Here is a 20225-nt window from a genome sequence, read left to right on the forward strand (position 1 = left end):
TGGTCAGTGGCTCTCATGTACATTTAAGTTCTTACACAAATCTCTCATCTCTCTATACTCAGGATTTAACTTGTCTTTTACAATGCAGCTTTTTAAACTGGAGAGAAAACTGCTGAGTCTCAAATAGCACTGGAGTTTGCCACACAATGACAGTCTTCACTGCCAACATCTTGAACACTCCCTTCCTTAATCCATTCTGCCTAATGAAGCACAGCATTTTCTGCAGCCCTCTGTGTCGTTAAAAGAATATTGAAACTGCAAACACAAAAAAGAAATGGTTAGTGGGGTGCCTGGCTAGCTCAGTCAGTAGAGCATGCAACTCTTGATCTCGGGGTTGTGAGTTCAAGCCCCATGTTGGGTATTGAGATCACTTAAAAATAAAATCTTAGGGGCGCATAGGTGGCTTAGTCGGTTGAGTGTCTGACTTTGGCTCAGGTCATGATCTCGCGGTTCGTGGGTTCGAGCCCCACGTCGGGTTTTTTGATGACCGCTCAGAGCCTAGAGCCTGCTTTGGATTTTGTGTCTCCCTCTCTCTCTGCCCCTTCCCCACTCACGCTCAGTCTCTGCTTCCCCCCTCCCACTTGAGTTTTCTCTCTCTTTCTCTCTCTCTCTCTCTCTCTCTCTCTCTCAGAAATAAATAATAAACATTAAAAAATAAAATCTTAAAAAAGAGGGACAAATGTTTACAGTGAAATGAGCTAATTGGTAAAGGATTGAATGAAGACCAAAACAGGAACTCACCTAAAGCAACTTTTTAAAAAGAAATCTATGTTGGGGGTTAAAAAACACAAAACCAAAAACAAACAAAACCTGGCTTTAGTCTTTATTTTTAATGTTTGCTCATTTTTTGAGAGAGAGAGAGAGACATAGACAGAGTATGAGTGGGAGAGGGGCAAAGAGAGAGGGAGACACGATCTGAGCTGTCAGTACAGAGCCCAAAGCGGAGCTGGGCCCCATGAACCCTGAGATCATGACCTGAGCTGAAGTAGGAGGCTTAACCAACTGAGCAACCCAGGCATCCCAAGTCTTTATCTTTATTGATAAAAGTTCCTACAAAGTTGCCAGAAAGCACCTAAGAAACAGACATTATTTTATTTTACACTGAAGAGAAACTATATACGCTATGATAGAAATTTTGAAAAATACAGAGAAACAAAAACAAAGTCAAATAATTTGTAACTGACTAATATTCAGATATAAAGCCCAGCTTACATTTTGTCCTCTTGATCTAGAAAATATTTTGATGGCTATAAATTAACTATCCTTCCCTTAGCTGTCTGCAAAATACATATTTGCATAGGGTAAGACAGACTTTTTTAAAATTATTAAAAGTAAACATTAATAAGCCTAGAACATAACCATTATGGCCTCACATTTTTAAATCAAACACCAATTTTCCTCAGCAAACTAACATCTCTGCTTTTATATGACTTAATCTGAAACAGCAATGCATTATTAAAACAAAAACAAAACAACCACGACAAAAAACTTCTTAAAATAGTGGGAGACAACAGGGGAAATCACAGTTGGGAGCCTCACTCCTCCCTGAGGAAATAGTGAGAAGCTCTTTCTCAGAGTTCGCTCATGTGCCCAAACCACCTGTGAGACTGATATTTTCACTTCCTTTTCTATACTTTGACTTTGGCACACAACGGTAGATTCTAACCAAACAAGGGGGCTGTGAGCATGCTTCTTTCAGCCTTTGTGAACCTTTAGCTTATGTGTATTTTATTTATGTGATTACTTGATTTTTGTCCTGTGCATCAAATAGTAGTCGAGTTTACCAGGAAGTGGTTGGTAAAGCTGGGACCAAGAGTCAGAACTGCTAACTACCACTTGCATATTAAAACCGCCTCCTTCTGTGAAGTGTTAATGGACTCGGTCCAGCTCCCTGCAGACATCTGTCTGCATCATACATAAAATAAATTTAAATTGGCAGTGTCAGCAGAGAAAATGAGACTTCACGGGTGTTGGTTGCAAGACAAACCAACCCTTCGGGTGAGAAGTGACCTCACATCCTAGAGATAATGTCCTCACAGCAGGCTCTGGGAAGCCAAACATTTTAGACACTTCTCTCACTGTATCCTGCCCCATAAGGAGCAGGTACAACAAATGATGCCATCAGATCTCCTTTAATAGCAAACACATCAAATTCTATGAGATTTGCAGCTGGTAGTCACATATATATTTTTTTTTAATTTTATTTTTTTAACATATAATATTTAATTTTATTAATGTTTATTTTTGAGACAGACTGTGAGAGAGAGAGGGAGAGAGAGAGAGAGAGAGAACGAGTTGGGGAGGGGGAGAGAGAGAGGGAGACACAGAATCCGATGCAGGCTCCTGGCTCTGGGCCAGCACAGAGCCTGATGCGGGGCTTGAACTGACGAGCTCTGAGATCACGACCTGAGCCAAAGTCAGACGCTTAACTGACTGAGCCACCTAGGGACCCCCACATATGATTCTAAGCTTACTTCCACTTCTGCGTTGTTCAAAGACTCATTTATTCTCATAATGGCATGTGGTAAAAGGGATTGTATGTGTGTCAGCTATTGTTACTGTTTTCCCCTTTTTAAGACAGAAATATTTGATACTCAGCCCTACTGAAGAAAACTTGCAAAAACAAAGTGTTAACCTGGTTAGCATTTTGATATACTCTAAAAATTCCCTAGCAATATGGACAATGCATTACAAATGAGCACCTGCTCCTTCAAAATGTTAACTGATGCAGGTTGCAAAATTAATATACAGAAATCTGTGGTATTTCTAGACACTAGAAAGTAGCAGAGAGTGAAATTAAGAAAACAATTCCATTTACAATTGCACCAAAAATAATAAAATACCTAGGAATAAACTTAACCAAGGAAGTGAAAGATCTATACTCTTAAGACTGTAATACACTGATGAGAGAAACTGAAGACAATACAAACAAATAGAAAGATATGCCATGAGCATAAACTGGAAGAATTAACACTGTTAAAACGTTCCAACTACTCAAAGCAATCTATAGATTCAAAGCAATCCCCATGGAAACACCAGAAGCATTTGCCACAGAACTAGAACAAAGAATCCTAAACTTTGTAGGGAACCACAAAAGACCCTGAATAGCCAAAGCAATCTTGACAACAACAAACCTGGAGGTATCACAATGCCAGGTTTCAACATATACTACAAAGTTATAATAATCAAAACATTATGGTACTGACATAAAAACAGACACATAGATCAATGGAACAGAATAAAAAGCCCAGAAACAACCCACTCTTATATTATCAATTAATCTATGACAAAGGAGGGACGAATTCCAATAAGAAAAAGGAAGTCTCTTTCATAAATGATGCTGGGAAAACTGGAAAGCAACATGCAAAAGAATGAAACTGGGCTACTTTTTTACACCATACACAAAAAGAAACTCCAATAGCTTAAAGACCTAATGTGAGGCCTGAAACCATACAACTCCTAGAAGAAAACATAGGCAGTAATCTCTTTGACATTGGCCTTAGCAACATTTTCCTAGATATGTCTACTCACGCAAGGAAGTAAAAGCAAAAATAAACTATTCGGACTATACCAAAACAGAAAGCCTTTGCACAGCAGAGGAAACCATCAACAAAAATGAAAAGGCAACATATGGAATGGGAGAAGATAACTGCAAATGACATGTCTGATAAAAGGTTAATATGGAAAATATATAAAAAACTTATACAATTCAACATCAGAAAAACAATGATCCAATTTAAAAATGGGCAGAGGACCTGAATAGACATTTTTTCCAAAGAAAACATATGGATGGTCAATAATAGACACATGAAAAGACACTCAACATCACTAATCATCAGGGAAATGCAAATAAAAACAACAATGAGTGGCGCCTGGGTGGCTCAGTCGGTTAAGCAGCTGACTTTGGCTCAGGTCATGATCTCACGGTCTGTGAGTTCGAGCCCCGCATCGGGCTCTGTGCTGACAGCTCAGAGCCTGGAGCCTGTTTCAGATTCTGTGTCTCCCTGTCTCTCACCCTCCCCCATTCATGCTCTGTCTCTCTCTGTCTCAAAAATAAACAAATGTTAAAAAAAATTTTTTTTTTTTAAAACAACAATGCGAGGGGCACCTGGGTGGCTCAGTTGGTTAAGCGTCCGACTTCAGTTCAGGTCATAATCTCATGGTTCGTGAGTTCCAGTCCCTCATCAGGCTCTCTACTGTCAGCATAGAGTTCGCTTAGGATCCTCTGTCCCCCTCTCTCTTCCCCTCCCCCATTTGCACTCTTTCTTTCTCTCAAAAAGAAATAAACACTAAAAAAAACCAATGAGATATTACTGTACACCTGTCATAATGACCAGTATCAAAAAGAAAAGAAAGAACAAGTGTTGGTGAGGAAGTGGAGAAAAAGAAACCCTGTGCACTGTTGGTGGGAATGTAAATTGGTGCAGCCACTGTGGGAAACAGTATAAATTCTCTTCAAAAAATTTAAAAATAGAAATACCATATGATCCAGTAATTCCACTACTGGGTATTTACCCAAAGAAAATGAAAACACTAATTCAAAAAGATATATGCACCCCTATGTTTATTGCAGTATTATTTACAGTAGCCCAGTTATGGAAGCAACCCAAATATTTATCCATAGATGAATGGATAAAGCTGTGGTATATAAATATAATGGAATATTACTTGGCCATAAGAAAGAATGAGATCTTGGTATATTTTTGATGATATGGATTGACCTAGAGGGTATTATGCTAAGTGAAATGAGTCAGAGAAGGACAAATACCATATGATTTCACTTATATGTGGAATCTAAAAAACAAAATGAATGAACGAACAAATAAAAAGCAGAAACAGACTCATAAACACAGAGAACAAACTGGTATTTGCCAGTTGGAAGGGAAGTTGGTGCCAGGTGGGGGGGGGGGGCGGCAAAAATGGGTAAAGGGGAGTGGGAAGTACAGACCTCTAGTTATGGAATGTATAAATCACGAAGATGAGAGGTACAGCATGGGGAGTATAGTCAATAGTATTTTACTAGCATTGCATGGTGACAGGTGGTAGCTATACTTGTGAGCACAGAATAATGGCTAGAGTTGTCGAATCACTATGTTGTATACCTGAAACGAACATAACAATTGTGTGTCAACTATACTTCAATAAAAAAAAGTTAACCGAAACCTCCAATAGCATGTAAGTTCCTACAGGTCGTTCCAAAGTTTTATTTCACTTTCAAATCATGGCATCTAAGATAGAAACATGGTGGCTAATACTGACAGTAATAATAATTAATACTAGTGCATCTTTTGCACATCATCTCATTTCACCTTTCTTTCAGACATTATCATTCGCGGTATAGGTTATGCAAATTACCATTGTTAATGACAGCTCACACTTTTGAAGCCAAATGAATGGACCACATAGTTGTCCACTATTCACTCTAAGTATTAAATTAATACATGTGTTTGGGGTGTGTATGTGTGCATGTGTGTCTATGCAAGGTTGGATGGTGTTAAAAGTTATGCTTGTTTACCAAAAATGTACATCTGAAGCCACACCACTATAGTATCAATATCATTAGAATGATACCACTTGATCAGTGTTGAGCCCAGTAATATGTTACGATGTGTATCAGTAACATTTTAGAGATCATCACTCATCACAATGAATAACGTATTGATGCAGCAAAACCATTTCCATTGGTTGTATTACAGATGGTGTTTGATAAGATAAACCAGCTATTAATACAAGAAGGGAGTCAGATGATGCTAGGAAATTTTGGTCACACATGTTCTTTAAGTGACTTGTACCATCACAGTGTTGGGTTTCAGAATGAAATGTATGGGGTGTGGTTGGGACACAGAAATATTCCAGACAGGTTGCTTTATCATGGGAACAAATCAGAAGTCCAATTTTCCTACTTGAGCACAAGATAAACAGCAAAAGTTATTTAAAAGCAATGTCTTCGATCCCTCTCAACTGCGGTCAGATTTAGTTCTCACAATTGAAATGGGAATATCTATAGATAAGGTACTGGATATGAATTCAGAAAATTTTAAAATGATGGAACCATGGCAATGTTTAAAAATATTTTCAAAAATTCAAAAGGCAATTCTGTACTGATAGTTAATTCTATAATTTACAAATCTCAACTAAAAATGATTCCCTCACTATCATCCATTGAAAGGAAATTTTAAAAGTTCGTCTTTAATTTCCTTTGGAAAATCATAGTCTTCTCTATTTTTATCTGTCTGTTCCCCAAATCACAGACTTGCTTGGACCCCCCTGGGATAGTTGCTGTCTGCATTGAGTCACAGTAAGTGACATAAGGAAACTTGAAGAACCTCAGTCTTTGGAATGAAGGAGCCACATCAATAAAGTAAAACTAAGGTCCCTGAAGTTACAGACCATTGTTTTGCCTTATTTTTTTAAGAGATCATTAAAACGCTGTTTAGAGGTAAACCATCAAAGAATCACAGTAGAAAAAAAAAGATTATTTTTATCAATTAAGTTATCAATACCATTCTCTAGACATTAAATAAAATCCCCACAGATTATCAAAGAAATAGCTTTTTCATTAGAATTTTGAGATGGCACTCTCACCAACTTTTCTCAAATCTAAAATTTAATAGTCCTTGTTATTAATTTTTTACCAACTTGTTATATTTCCAAACTGACTTACAATTATGCATTTCATATTCTACTGGGCTCACTAGATATAGACACTAGTTTTACCTCATTAATTCCTACACTGGATTTGGCTCTAAAAGTGTTGTTATGCTTACTACTGGTAAGGTAAAAAAAAAAAAAAAAAGCAAGAAACAAGGAAATAATTTAGTTATATTTTTGTTTTTCTTTATATAGTATTAACATGTGGTGCATTACCATTTCTTAAAAAAATCAGTTTCTGCAATAAAAATGAAAGAAACTACATTATACTCCAGGGGACTTAAAATGATGTGGCTCTAAACTCTGGTTTTAAAAGCCTGGGCGATTAGAGAGGAGAGAAAGAAGGGTGTCCTAGTTTTTCACATGCTGAATGATTCAGCAAAACAGTGCTGTGAACACATCAACATGATTCTGGAAAATACTCAAAAATGTCAAAGAGAAGTCTGGAGGTAAATTTGTGGTATACTATGTGTCAATTAATTTCTCTAGCATCCAAGTTGATTCACTGGACCTTAAAATGAATAAACTATCAAACAATTAAAGGTTTGGGAAAATGATATCTAATGTAGAATTATAAAATATATCTTCACGCTTTAACGAATGATGAGAACTGGTTGGAATATATGAAAGGATAGAAATGTCATAAAATTTTTTAGATTTTTTCCCCCAATCCATATCCCAGCTACCCACCAACAGCCACCATTTCACAGTGGAGAACATTGAATCCAGTGAGGTTGAAGTTGTTTGTGTAAGAATGAGGGTTACTTCATGGGAGATCTAGAGATGAAAAACTCAAGCATCATAACTTGTAGATTCCCTTCCACTTCTTCAGGCATGAAAATGAAGTAATTTTATAGATTTTTCAACAAATATACCAAAACCTACTACGTAACCAGCATTTTCATCAAAGTAATTCTCCAGGAAGGTGGAACAATGGCACAGAACATTTTTAAAGCACTTCATTTAAAACTATTTGTACATCCAATCTATTAATCACAAAAAGAGACTCATTCTGTAATTTTTATTCTAAAATGTTTGCTTATGCTCTAAAAATGTGTCACTCAGGTTAAATAATAGAAATAATCCAGAAACTTGTTTCTGAATGACTTTTGGTCATTGTTAAAAATTATGAACAGAAATTTCAAACGACAGAAATTTATTGCCACAATTTTGGTGCAAGCTTTGAAATTAATTCCAGAGGAGTCCTGAAATACTGTGAGATGTGGCAACAATGTATAAATAACTGGGTGGTTTTCCAACATGAACACATTGAATAGACATGACCAATTTTCCAGGTATATTTGTGTATAAGCCAAATGAGTCATATTAAGGAAGGTAGAATATTGAGCAGTAAATATTTTTCTATTGAATATTTCCCATAATAATGTTATACTATTAACATTATTTTTTAAATAAAAATTTTTTTTTAGAGACCATTTCACTTTTTCATTTGAAATACATACTTCTGACAATCTGTAATTTAGATCAGTAAAAATGTGACAGTATCTTTATACTCTAATTTGTCAACAGTATTGCAATTATAGAGTTACAGATGATTCAGTTACAGAATGATTCATAGAAGTATATGCTTTGCATGCTGCCATCCATCACTGTCATGTCCCTAACATGTATAAAGTGTATTTTCTTTAAGTTTATGTAATTATTTGGAGAGAGAGAGAAAGCATGCACACATGAGCAGGGGAGGGGCAGAGAGACAGGCAAAGAGAGAATCCCAAGCAGGCTCCATGCTGCCAGCACAGAACCTGACAAGGGGCTCAATCTCATGAACCACGAGATGATGAGTGAGCTGAAATCAAGAGTCAGATGCTCAACCGACTGAGCCACCGAGGAACCCCTAAAGTGTATTTTCAAGACATCAAAGTAAAAACACATGAATGTTCCAGAAAAATAGATAAATAGAACTGTGGCCAGAAATAGGGACATTGTTTAATGGATAGCTAAGTCTTTGCCTTATTTTGGAGAACAGAAATACAAAATAACTCTAGAATTTCTTAGAAACAATATTGTATATGTGGATGTGTGTTAAAATTCAAAGATAAATGCTAAAATAATTAAGATATAACTCTTGCTTCTAGACGAACCCCATATGAAGTAGACTACTGGAGCCTGGCTAATTGCTTAAATCTGGATGCTGTAATGGAAACACCCAATACCTTTAAAGCAAGGCTTAAAAAACTCAAACTATTGCCTAAGGTGAAGGCTGATACAAAGTTACTGGGGAAGTTAAGAGAAAGACACACTTCTGCAGTCAGAAATTGGACTGAGGCACCTCCTAGCTTAGTAACTAGGTCAGCATGTTACCAAGAACAGCAGAAGAGCTTTAGACCATGAATATAAGACCTGATTTGGCCCCAAGTTCTCCAAGTCAGCTCAAAACTGCAGAAGACAGAGAAGGGTAGGGAGAGACAGAGAGGGACAAAATAAAAATATTTAAGTGAGTTTACAAATCAAAATGTCAAAACCTGTAAGCAAACATGGCAGTAAAAAGGACAATAAACAGAATTATTCTAAATAAAATGAAAATGTAAGAGCAATCTACAGATAATCTTAAAATAAATATGATGAGGATACTCAAAAAGATAAAAGAAAAAATTCCTGGTAGAGTAAGAAATCATGAAACCAAACGTGGCAAAAATAAAACAAGAACAGAAGTATACAAAAAAGAACAAATTAGAGATTCTAAAAATCAAAATATACTCAATGATGAAATTTTTGAAAACGTAACAGATGATAAATCTCTGGACACAAAGGCTGGACACAAAGACAGAGTTTAGCAAATTAAAATATGGGACTGCATGTCTCTACCTGAATGCAACCCAGAGAGATAAAAGAGTTTCAAGATACAAGACAGAACAGTTAAGAATCAAGGAGAATAGTCTGAGAGGCTCCAGTGTTAATTAATAGGAATTCTGGATGAAGAAACAGCTAAGAATTTTTCAGAACCAGAAGAAAATGTGAATTCCTCAGATTGCTGGTGCTTAACTGAATAAATGAAAATAAATCTACATATTCATTCTTAATTTCTAGTTTGTTTTTATTTATTTTTATTTTATTTCAGGGTAAGAGAGAGAGTGTGTGAGCAGGGGAGAGGGACAGAGGGAGAGAGAAAGAATTTCAAGCTGGCTTAGAGATCATTCCCATGACCCTGGAATCATGACCCGAGCCAAAATCAAGAGTCAGACATTCAACTGAGTGAGCCACTCAAGGGTCCCTATTTTTATTCTTTTTTATATCATCAAACTAACTATTTCAAATCACCTTTCAAAATACCATTTTTGTTGTTGATGTTAACTGTTTTAATGGAAGAGATAATTGATTTTGCCTCTGTGAATTTGGCTTCCTAGCCCTGATTTTAGAAATCTGGACTAGTTCTCAGCAATTTCAAATAAGAATTTGTTTTTGAAAATAAAATATGCTTTAACAAAGGCAAGTATACATTTGAGAGTCTGACATTAAGTAAATAGAGCATGTCTTGAAAAGTATTTATCAGTTTAACCATAGCTGTCCCATGGAATCATTTAAAGTAAGTTTATTTTCCTTGTCATCTTTTATCAAACCCTAATTCATTCCTAAAAAAACAAACAAATGACAAGCAAAACATAGAGTCAATTCTATAAATTGATTTATGGTATTTCTGATTTTACATTTTTACATTAAAATGTGTAGAATTATAGCATCAAATTATTTCTTTTCAGATATTTGAATTTATTATTCAAAATTCAATTCATGTTGTACATGAAATAACATGCATTATGTAGTGGACATAAATGGTAGTTCCATTAAAATGTTTAATTATTGTTTAAGAAGTAAGCATTAATATTTATAAATGAAATATAATACTTATTAATAATATAATGTTGATTCTTGACAATCTCAGATACTATTTTACATAACAAATGCTATGTGATTATACTGTGATCTTATCATGGATAGTTGCATAAATCATATTCATTTCTTCTGTCTTGAAACATGATTTCTTTTCATAACAACACTATAGATTAATTATTTTTTTTTAACATTTATTCATTTTTGAGAGAGAAAGTGCAAGCCGGGAGGGGCAGAGATAGAAGGGGACAGAGGATCCAAAGCAGGCTTAGCACTGATGCAGAGAGCCCCACATGGGGCTCAAACTCACAAGCGATGAGATACTTAACCAATTGAGCCACTCAGGCACCCCTAGATTAATTATTAAGAGCACAGGCTTTGGAGACTCTGAATCTTCAGTTAGAATTTATAGTTGATATCTGAATCTATCCTTATAAAGTCAGGAAACATAAACCACTTTAAGTCTCTTAAATAAAGGACATTAAATAAGAAAGTTGGTTACTCAAATAGGAGTAATGGAAGAGCTGAGATGTTCAATCTACAAGGCTACTGAGAGATTAGCAACAATAGGAAGGAGTTCCCTCCCCCATAACTGGGGGACTGTGGGGAGGTGATGGTGTTTCGAAGGACCCAGAAGCCCGTGGGAGCCAGAACCATGGAAGCTATGCCTGGTAGAGCTGGGATCTTGGAACGAGGCCTTCTGGTGGCAGCCAGAACCGAGGAGAAAAAGAAGCTCTTCCTGCAGATGCCCCAGGAAGCACAAATACAAGAGGAGAAATATCCTAACTACACTCCTTCCCCTAACCTCTAACATTCCACAAAGCTTTCCATTGGCTATACTCCCCAGAAGTCAGACAGCAGGGAAACCTGGGAAATGTAGCCCAAGGAAAGGGCAGGAAATACAGATTTGAGGGAAAACAGGCTACTTAACATCACTGAATGTTTCATTTTTTTCACTTTCGAAATGAATTTTTTTTAATATTTATTTTTGAGAGAGACAGAGAGAGACAGAGTGTGAGATGGGGAGGGGCAGAGAGAGAGGGAGACACAATCCAAAGCAGGCTCCAGGCTCTGAGCTGTCAGCACAGAGCCCGACACAGGGCTCGAACTCACAGACAGCGAGATCATGACCTGAACAGAAGTCAGACACTTAACTGACTGAGCCACCCAGGTGCCCCTCAAAATGAAACATTTTAAATGACCACATTTTAAATAGGCATTGTAATCTAGGGTTACAAACATTAAATTATACATTTAAAGCACTGAGTCTTACAAGCTCTCAATAAATGGTAAGTATTCTAATGATAGATTTTAAGTCCCCATATTATTTAAAATGTTAATCTGATCTTTACTATGTTTGGGTTTTTATTTATGCCCTCCTAAATTATGGCCTCATACTCCAGAAGTAGTCTTCAGGGCTACCTCTTTCTAGCAAACATGACTTTCTTTTCTTCAATTCCAAAATCTTTATCAAAATAGTGTTAAAAATTTCATAGGTCAAAAGATATTTAGAATTTATGTATGGATTTGAGAAATAATCTAAAAACACAGGCATGTAAGACTTGTCTTATAGCTACAGTTTCTTGATTTCCTATGATATGCCACATTTGAGACTTTAAATACTTAATCTTATTTAACCCTTATCGTGAACTACTTCATATCTGATATAAGTATTATTATCACCACTTAAGAGATAAGAAGGCAAATGGTCAGAGGTAAAATAGCTTGGAGTCATAATCTAACCAAACCTGGTGTTAAAATCCTTGTTTGCTCAACATGAAGGCCCATAGTTTGGCCACTAGGATACATAGTATCTGCTACTACATCGAGCCATTATTGTCTTCTCAGTTTCCATATGCTAAATTATCCTGAGAATCTGGCTGTCATTTAAAATGACACCTACTTCAAAAAGATTCATGCATCCCTATGTTTATTGAAGCATTATCTCCAATAGCCAATATGTGAAAGCAATCTAAGTGTCTATCCGTAAATAAATGGATAAAGAAGATGTGGGATGGGGAACCTGGGTGGCTCAGTCAGTTGAGCATCCGACTTCAGCTCAGTTCATGATCCCATGGTTCATGAGTTTGAGCCCTGCATTGGGCCCACTGCAGTCAGTTTGCCAGGGGGATCTTGTCCCCACCCCCCCGACCCCTCCCCTTCTTGCTCTCTCTCTCTCTCTCTCTCTCTCTCTCTCTCTCAAAAATAAATAAATAAATAAATTAATTAAATTAAAAAAAAAAAAACAAGATGTGGTAAATGTAGAATATTACTCAGCCATAAAAAGAATGAGATCTTCCCATTTGCTACAACTTGGATGGACCTACAGAATATTACACTAAGTTAAATAAGTCAGACAGTAAAAGACAAATACTATACAATTTCATTTATAGATGAAATATAAAAAAACAAAACAGACAACAATAATAACAGCAGAAACAGATCCATAAATACAGAGAGCAAACTGAATGCTGCCAGAGGACAGGGGCCCAGGAAGAGAGGCAAAATGAGTGAAGGGGAGTAAGAGGTACAGACTTCCAGTTATGGCATGAATAGGAACAGCATAAGGAATATAGTCAATGGTATTGTAATGTGTCGCGTGGTGACAGGTGGTAGCTACCCTTGCTGTCGAATCACTATGTTGCACCCCTGAAACTAATGCAACATTGTGTATCAATTATACTTCAATTAAACAGAAATTGTTTTTTTTTTAACGTTTAGTAATCTAATTGTTTTCATTTATTCCCTCAACAAATACTTCTGAAACACTCCGTGGCAGGCACCCTTCCGGACACTGGAGTTTACAATCTGGCTGGAGAGAGATAATACACTGATGTATTTGCTTTTTTCGCTGTCTAACAAATTACAATTAACTTAGCAACTCAAGAGGACACACATTTATTATCTCATAGTGTCTGTGGATCAGAAGTCCAAACAATGGATGCTCTGATTAGGGTGTCCCAAGGCTACAATCAAAGTATAAACCAGGCCTCAGTTCTCATCTGAGGCTCAGGATTTCTCCCAAGCTCGCGTGGCTGTTGGCAGCATTTAGTTCTTGTAAATATAGAACTATCAGCCTCAAAGTTTTGTTTAGCTTCGAGAAGCTACCTGCAGTTCCTTGTCATATGGCTTTCTCCCCGAGGGGCCCTCAAAACTTTATAGCTGGCTTCTCCAAAGCCAGCAAAGGAGAAAGTCTCTACAGCAAGTCTGCTAATGACATGGAGACTTTTTACAATGTACCTTAATCACACTGATGACATCCCTTCACCTCTGCAATGAAATATAACCTAATTCTAGCCATGACATCCTATCACCTTTGCTGTGTTCTACGGTTTAGAAGCAAGTCAGCGGTCCCGCTGAAACCCAAGGGGAGGAGGTTGTGCAAAGGCATAAATACCAGGAGATAGGGACGATGTGGACTACCGTGAAGTCTTCCTGCCACACCTGTAAATAAATATACAAGGATAATACCAGATGGAAATGAGTACTCTTCAGAGATTCTCGGTGTCTCATGAATTAATGGTCAGAGAAAGCTTCTTTGAGGAGGTGGCATCTGAACTGAGATCCCAGTGATGAGAGGAAGCCAGCTAGCCTGGCTGTAGCAACAGTAAGAGTAGCTGCAGAGAAATGGATGACAAAAGTGATAGGAAATGAAGTCAGACTGAACTTGCAAACATACATATTTCTTCTCCGCGCTATTATTAGAAGTTTTTAAATAGTGTAAGGGTGAGATCTGATGCTGTATTTTATTTTGAGCGTCAACTCCAATTGCATTAATGAAAATAAATCATTGGGATTTAACAGCAGCAGCAAGGAGATGAGCAGAAGGCTACCAGTAGTCCAGGGTTAAGAAGTGGGAGCTTAGCCTGGGGTGAGAGTGCTAGAGATGGAGAGGGGTGACAGGCCTGAGAAATGGTTAAGAGCAATCAGACTTGCTGACATATCAGGTATGGGATATGAGCAATAGAGAAATGCAGGGAAAGTTCCTTGTTCTTTGTTCTCCCTGCCTTGATAAAAACAATTTTCTGCAATCCTGCTTTTCTTCCAGAATATGTTCGCTTTATGTCCTAATAATCACCTCCTTGTGTCAACGGTTGTCGCACAGAGTTCTTTCATCTATTTCTGGGGATGTTGCTTTATTAAGGAGCATCCTCAGATTCCACTGGCCCATATCCAACCTCACTATGTTAGGCAATTCTTAGATAAGAACAGATGTTACCCTCCATAATGTGTAGGGACACTTTCTTATACACATTGCTTATAAATTTAGAAAATGTGTAAAATACAAATTTCAAACAATGCTACATAGTGTGGGAGACTGAATAACTTTTTAAAAAAATTTTTAATGTTCATTTATTTTTGAGAGAATGAGGAGGGGGAGGGTCAGAAAGAGAGAGGGGAAACACAGAATCTGAAGCAAGCTCCAGGCTCTGAGCTGTCAGCACAGAGCCCAACATGGGGCTTGATCTCACGAACCGCAAGATCATGACCTGAGCTGAAGTCAGATGCTTAACCGACTGAGCCACCCAGGCACCCCTGAATAATTTTCTCAATTACGATTTCTTGTTAAACTAAATTATTTTAGTTTATTGCCTTAAGGTGAGTCAAAGGACCATGTAGAGGAAAACGAATTAACAGAGTTTTAGTCTGTTTTGTGGTTTAATCAAAATAGGAGTTTAGTTTTCCATCTCCCACCACCCTTTCAAAATGTATTCATTGGCTGTAATCTTGCCCTGCCTCTAGATACAGCTGGAGTGGTTCCCAGGAACGTTCTGTTTATTTCTAGATGAGTGGAACTGTAAGTCACAAGGCCGCAAAATGCATAGTTCTAATTTAGAAATCAAAATGTCCAGAAGAAAGTATATACACGGCAAATAGGAGAATCAATTCTTCAATATTCATTCAAAGGTAAAGTCTTCTCCCCTTTCCAGGCTAAGTCTTCTCTAGTTGGCCGAGTAGATGCTGCTGGCTTCTGCTCTGACATCCTTCATCCATCCCTCATTTTCTGCAGGATGTTTTCACCCCCATCAGAGATGAAGCGGAGGAAAAGAGCGATGAGAACTTGAACTTGGTTGGGTTGGTTGAACTGGGGGTTCCCACAGTCCCCTTTCACTATGATACTGAGGACACAAGCAAAAGCCTGTTTTCATGGGTGGCACACCCACCCAGGCACACATTGCTGGTGCCCTCCCCTCTCCCAGGGGCTTCAGCCCAATTCCCACACATGTTGTTCTTCACAGGAAACACGCAGGCAATCTTGGGCAGGACACCTCTGAACTGCTACAGCCCAGCTGATCTGGCTATTCAACCAAGCAGTTAGTGTTTCTCTGCCCTCCAGTGTCCTAGGTGAACGTCAGACCCCAGGACTGGCACTGAAGAGCAACACAAATACATCACTTAAGAAGTATAAATCATCTATGGGGCACCTGGGTGGTTCAGTAGGTTAAGTGTACAGCTCTTGGTTTCAACTCAGGTAATGATCTCATGGTTTGTGAGTTCGAGCCTCACATGGGGCTCTGTGATGACCACGGAGCCTGATTGGGATTCTCTCTCTCTCTCTCTCTCTCTCTCTTTCTCTCTCCCCCTTGCCTATTCACTCTCTTTCTCTCTCAAAATAAATAAATGAACTTGAAAAAAAAATTTTAAGTATAAATCACCCTTATTATTAACTTGTCCAAAAAATTTCTCCCTGCTATTAGTAACCCAAAATTATAAATATTTTGATATAAATGAGGACATATGCACCTAAATTAAATTAAAGACTCTCTTTCTTTTTCTCTCTCCCTCCCTCTCCTCACCTCTCTCTCTCTCTCCCCACACTGTTTGAATCAGAGTTGCTACAGAGTTAAGGCTCACAGCAACAACAGGTAGGATCTTGTCTTTAGCCTAAGGGCAACCACATTCCTTGTGTTGCCAGCACCACTGATTAAAAGTGGAACCCCCAGATTAAAGTCAGAAAACACTCTCAGCTATTAAAAACATCAAAATGAGCAACGGAATGTTCTTTTAGTCATTGCTTTCTTAAATCAAAATGAATTTCTGTTCTTTTTCTCTCTGATTTCTAAAAAATACATAAATATTTTTATCAAGAAGGACAATGGAAATATGTAGCCAACAGAAATATATATAAAATATAAAATGCAACTTACCATGCACCATTTACAGACAGAGAAGTGAAGGTGCCAACCCCCACCCACCACCTGTAGCCCATGTTCACTATTTCACAACTGTGTTCTCCAGAACTTGTCTATACTTGCTGATTACATTTTCAGGGGATGGTCCATTTCTTATAGTTTTCACTTCTTGTCATATTGCTTTAAGAAGTCGGTAGAATTCTAGTTATACTATTCTCAGATAATGTACAAAATTATTTCCCTCCTTTTCCCAGATTTGTATAAACGACAAATACCTCCAAATACGGAGAAGAAGGGGAAGAAGCAGATTACCTGCCATGGATAGAACTCCAAAGAGACTGAACTGACATTGACCCTAGAGTATACTTTTTACCCTTTAACCGTGTTAGTAATCATGTTTATTGGGATTTGCTCACTCAGGTGTGAGGGGAACATACCACACATCTTCAGAGCTTGCAGTTCAGATTCTGAGATTCGCCCAAGGAGAAGAATATAATTTATTTCATTAGTCATCCTGAGTTCTACTGCACAAATGACTTCTTTTTAATTGTGTGAAGCCCCCAAAGGTTTAAAAATAATTTTTATTATTTTTTTAATTTTAAGAGAGGGGCTCCTGGGTGGCTCAGTCACGTAAGTGTCCAACTCTTGATTTTGTCTTGGGTCCTGATCTCACAGTTCATGAGATTGAGCCCCACATTGGGTTCTGTGTTGACAGTGCTTGGGATTCTCTCTCTCTCTCTTTCTCTTTCTCTCTCTCTCTCTCTCTCTCTCTCTCTCTCTCTCTCTCTCTCTCTCTCTCTGCCTCTCCCTGCTCGGGCTCCTTCTCTTTCTCAAAATGAATAAATAAACGACCACCCACCCTAAGCGGACAGAACATAGATCATAAAGTCTAAACAATGGAAAACCATGGACTGTTTCCTTTAAAGCTTGACTACACTTTTAAGCTCATATGAACAATTTCCAACTTTGTTATGTTCAAATTTAAGCCAGCTTGCCATTAGATAACATTATACACAGTCAACACTAATACATGTTTTATACACAAAGTTTGAAGTTTGTGCCACTTTGTGCCTTTGTGTTTTTCTCTGCTTGTTTATTTGCTTGCTTAGATTTGTATGTACCTATCACGCCCAAAATCTCTAGGAGAAATGCAAATCATTCAAACATATCAGCAGTCTACAATTCTTTCTTAGAGACAAATCTCCCGGAGTCTTTGTTCTCCTCTGATTTGTATAGTTGCTCTCTAGGCAGAACTCAGTTATCATACTGGGTCTTTCTTTCACCAGTATCCTGAGCATTTTTTTTCTCTTATCTATTGGATTTTCTGATTTCTGATCCATGTCATCCTCTTTCTTAGATTAAGTTTTCATTTTAATGAATAATATCCTCTACTAGCTTTGAAAGGGCACATGAGAGAAAAAGTTTAAGACATTGAATATCTGAAGACTTCTTTATTTTTTAAATTTTTTCTTTATTTTTGAGAGAGAGAAAGACAGAGCATGAGCAGGGAAGGAGTACAGGGAGATGGAGACACAGAATCTGAAGCAGGCTCCAGGCTCTGAGCTGTCAACACAGAGTCTGAGGTGGGGCTCGAACTCGTGAATGGTGCGATCATGACCTGAGCAGAAGTCGGACACTTAATTGAATGGCTAAGTTTGATGTCATTCATATTTAAGAACAAGGCAATGAGAAACTGAATAGAAGTTCAGTGTGCATGGATAGTATTTATCATTTAAAGACATTGTTACAGGATAATCTCTTTAGTAAATTAAGTTTGAGTACTGACCCTCAATGTCTGTAAGTCTTTGGAGAGGGGATAGAGCTTGTAAATTTCCAGAGAGGAATTTTCTTCCATTTTCCTACCCTGGAGAAATAATCCTGGCAGTCAACATCTCTGAGCTAATGGAGGAAAGAAGTTAGGATTTTACCATTCAAAATGTAGAAATTTAAGCCCTATTTCATCACAGGGGTGGCTGTAAGTCCAGAGTCTCTCTACTTGACCTCTCCAGAGAGTAACCTTCTAATCTTCTACTTGAGTAAAGGAGGGACATCCAATAGCTGTGCAAGATTTGGAAGGTGGAGTATTAACTACTCTGAATACTGACCCTTCACTTTGTTTTCCTCTCCATCTGTATCTGTCTCCAGTCCATGAGGCCTCTGGTCTTGAGGCATGAATCCATCTATTTCTAGTTTCAACTCTCAAAGATCTACTGATTCAAATACCACATACCCATCTGATATCTCTGTTTTAAAGCATAGTTGCAAATGTCTGCTTACTCTCTATCTTTATCCCTGGGCATTAACAGTTGTTTTAATTCCACTGGGTTGATAAAACAGTTGGCTTAATCATTTAGATTTGATTTTTGGTGTATTTAACCTATAGTATCTAACTAGAAACTCTCCTGAATTGTTTTTCCCTACAATCCAATTACTTTCCCCAACGAATGTCTTGTAAGTTGAATTTTCTTCATCTCATCTCATCATTGTGCAAAGTAAATGAAAATTATGAAAAGAAAAGTGCTAATACTAGAGATAAGGAGCCTAAGTTTTATAAACTTAATACATTAGAGATAAAGATGGAGATCGATAGGCTTACCAGAAGCTGTATCTCTTTAAGTTCAATCTGATACTTATTGTATTGAAGTCAGTTGAATATGTGAACAGATAATAAGGTATAAGAATAAACTTAAAGAGTTTGTTTGTTTGTTTGTTTTATTTATTTATTTATTTATTTATTTATAAATGTTTCTTTATTTTGAGAGAGACAGAGCCTGTGCATGAGCAGGGGAGGGGCAGAGAAAGAGTGGGAGGGAGGATCGTAAGCAGGCTCCGAGCTGTCAGCGCAGAGCCTGACATAGGGCTCAAACTCCTGATGAGATCATGACCTGAGCCAAAATCAAGAATCGGTCACTTAACCCACTGGGCCACTGAGGCTCCCCAAGGATATGCTTTAAATGCTGAAAATATATTACTAAAAATGGGTGTTTCACAGGTAAAATGTAATTAAGGAATTTACAAGGGAAACCTTTCTATAATAATAAGTCTATCACTAGTCTTCAGGGAATTTGAATTCCAAAAATTCCAGTACCATAGGCACAAAACTATAGAACACTCCAAACAATTTTTAGGTTACCATCTTAAATTTAAGAGCCATAAAGAAATAACTATTCAATTAGAAAGGTAATGGGGCGCCTGGGTGGCTCAGTCGGTTGAGCGTCCGACTTCGGCTCAGGTCACGATCTCGTGGTCTGTGAGTTCGAGCTCCGCATCGGGCTCTGGGCTGATGGCTCAGAGCCTGGAGCCTGCTTCCGATTCTGTGTCTCCCTCTCTCTCTGCCCCTCCCCCGTTCATGCTTTGTCTCTCTCTGTCCCAAAAATAAATAAACATTAAAAAAAAAAAAAAAAGAAAGGTAATAAAGTCCTTGGTAATTGCAGAGTTCTCTGATATTTTCTGGTACTGTCTTGACCTATTTACTTTCTTTTTTAACTGTAGTATGACTCCTTTCTATCAAAGCTTGTTCTTATTTTTTCTTAAATTATTATTCATGTTATACCTCACTGAAAGCACAAATCAGTGCTCTATCTCCTGACCTTT

General features: G+C 37.6%; 1 protein-coding gene across 3 annotated transcripts in view; it reads right to left on the minus strand.

Moving 5' to 3' along the window:
- DSC1 (desmocollin 1) overlaps window positions 1–20225 on the minus strand; it is a 351913-nt gene that overhangs the window by 110005 nt on the left and 221683 nt on the right. The window lies entirely within an intron of this gene.

Source organism: Panthera pardus, unplaced genomic scaffold (assembly GCF_024362965.1).
Source record: "Panthera pardus isolate Hobbes unplaced genomic scaffold, ASM2436296v1 HiC_scaffold_15, whole genome shotgun sequence".
NCBI classification, from domain to species: domain Eukaryota; kingdom Metazoa; phylum Chordata; class Mammalia; order Carnivora; family Felidae; genus Panthera; species Panthera pardus.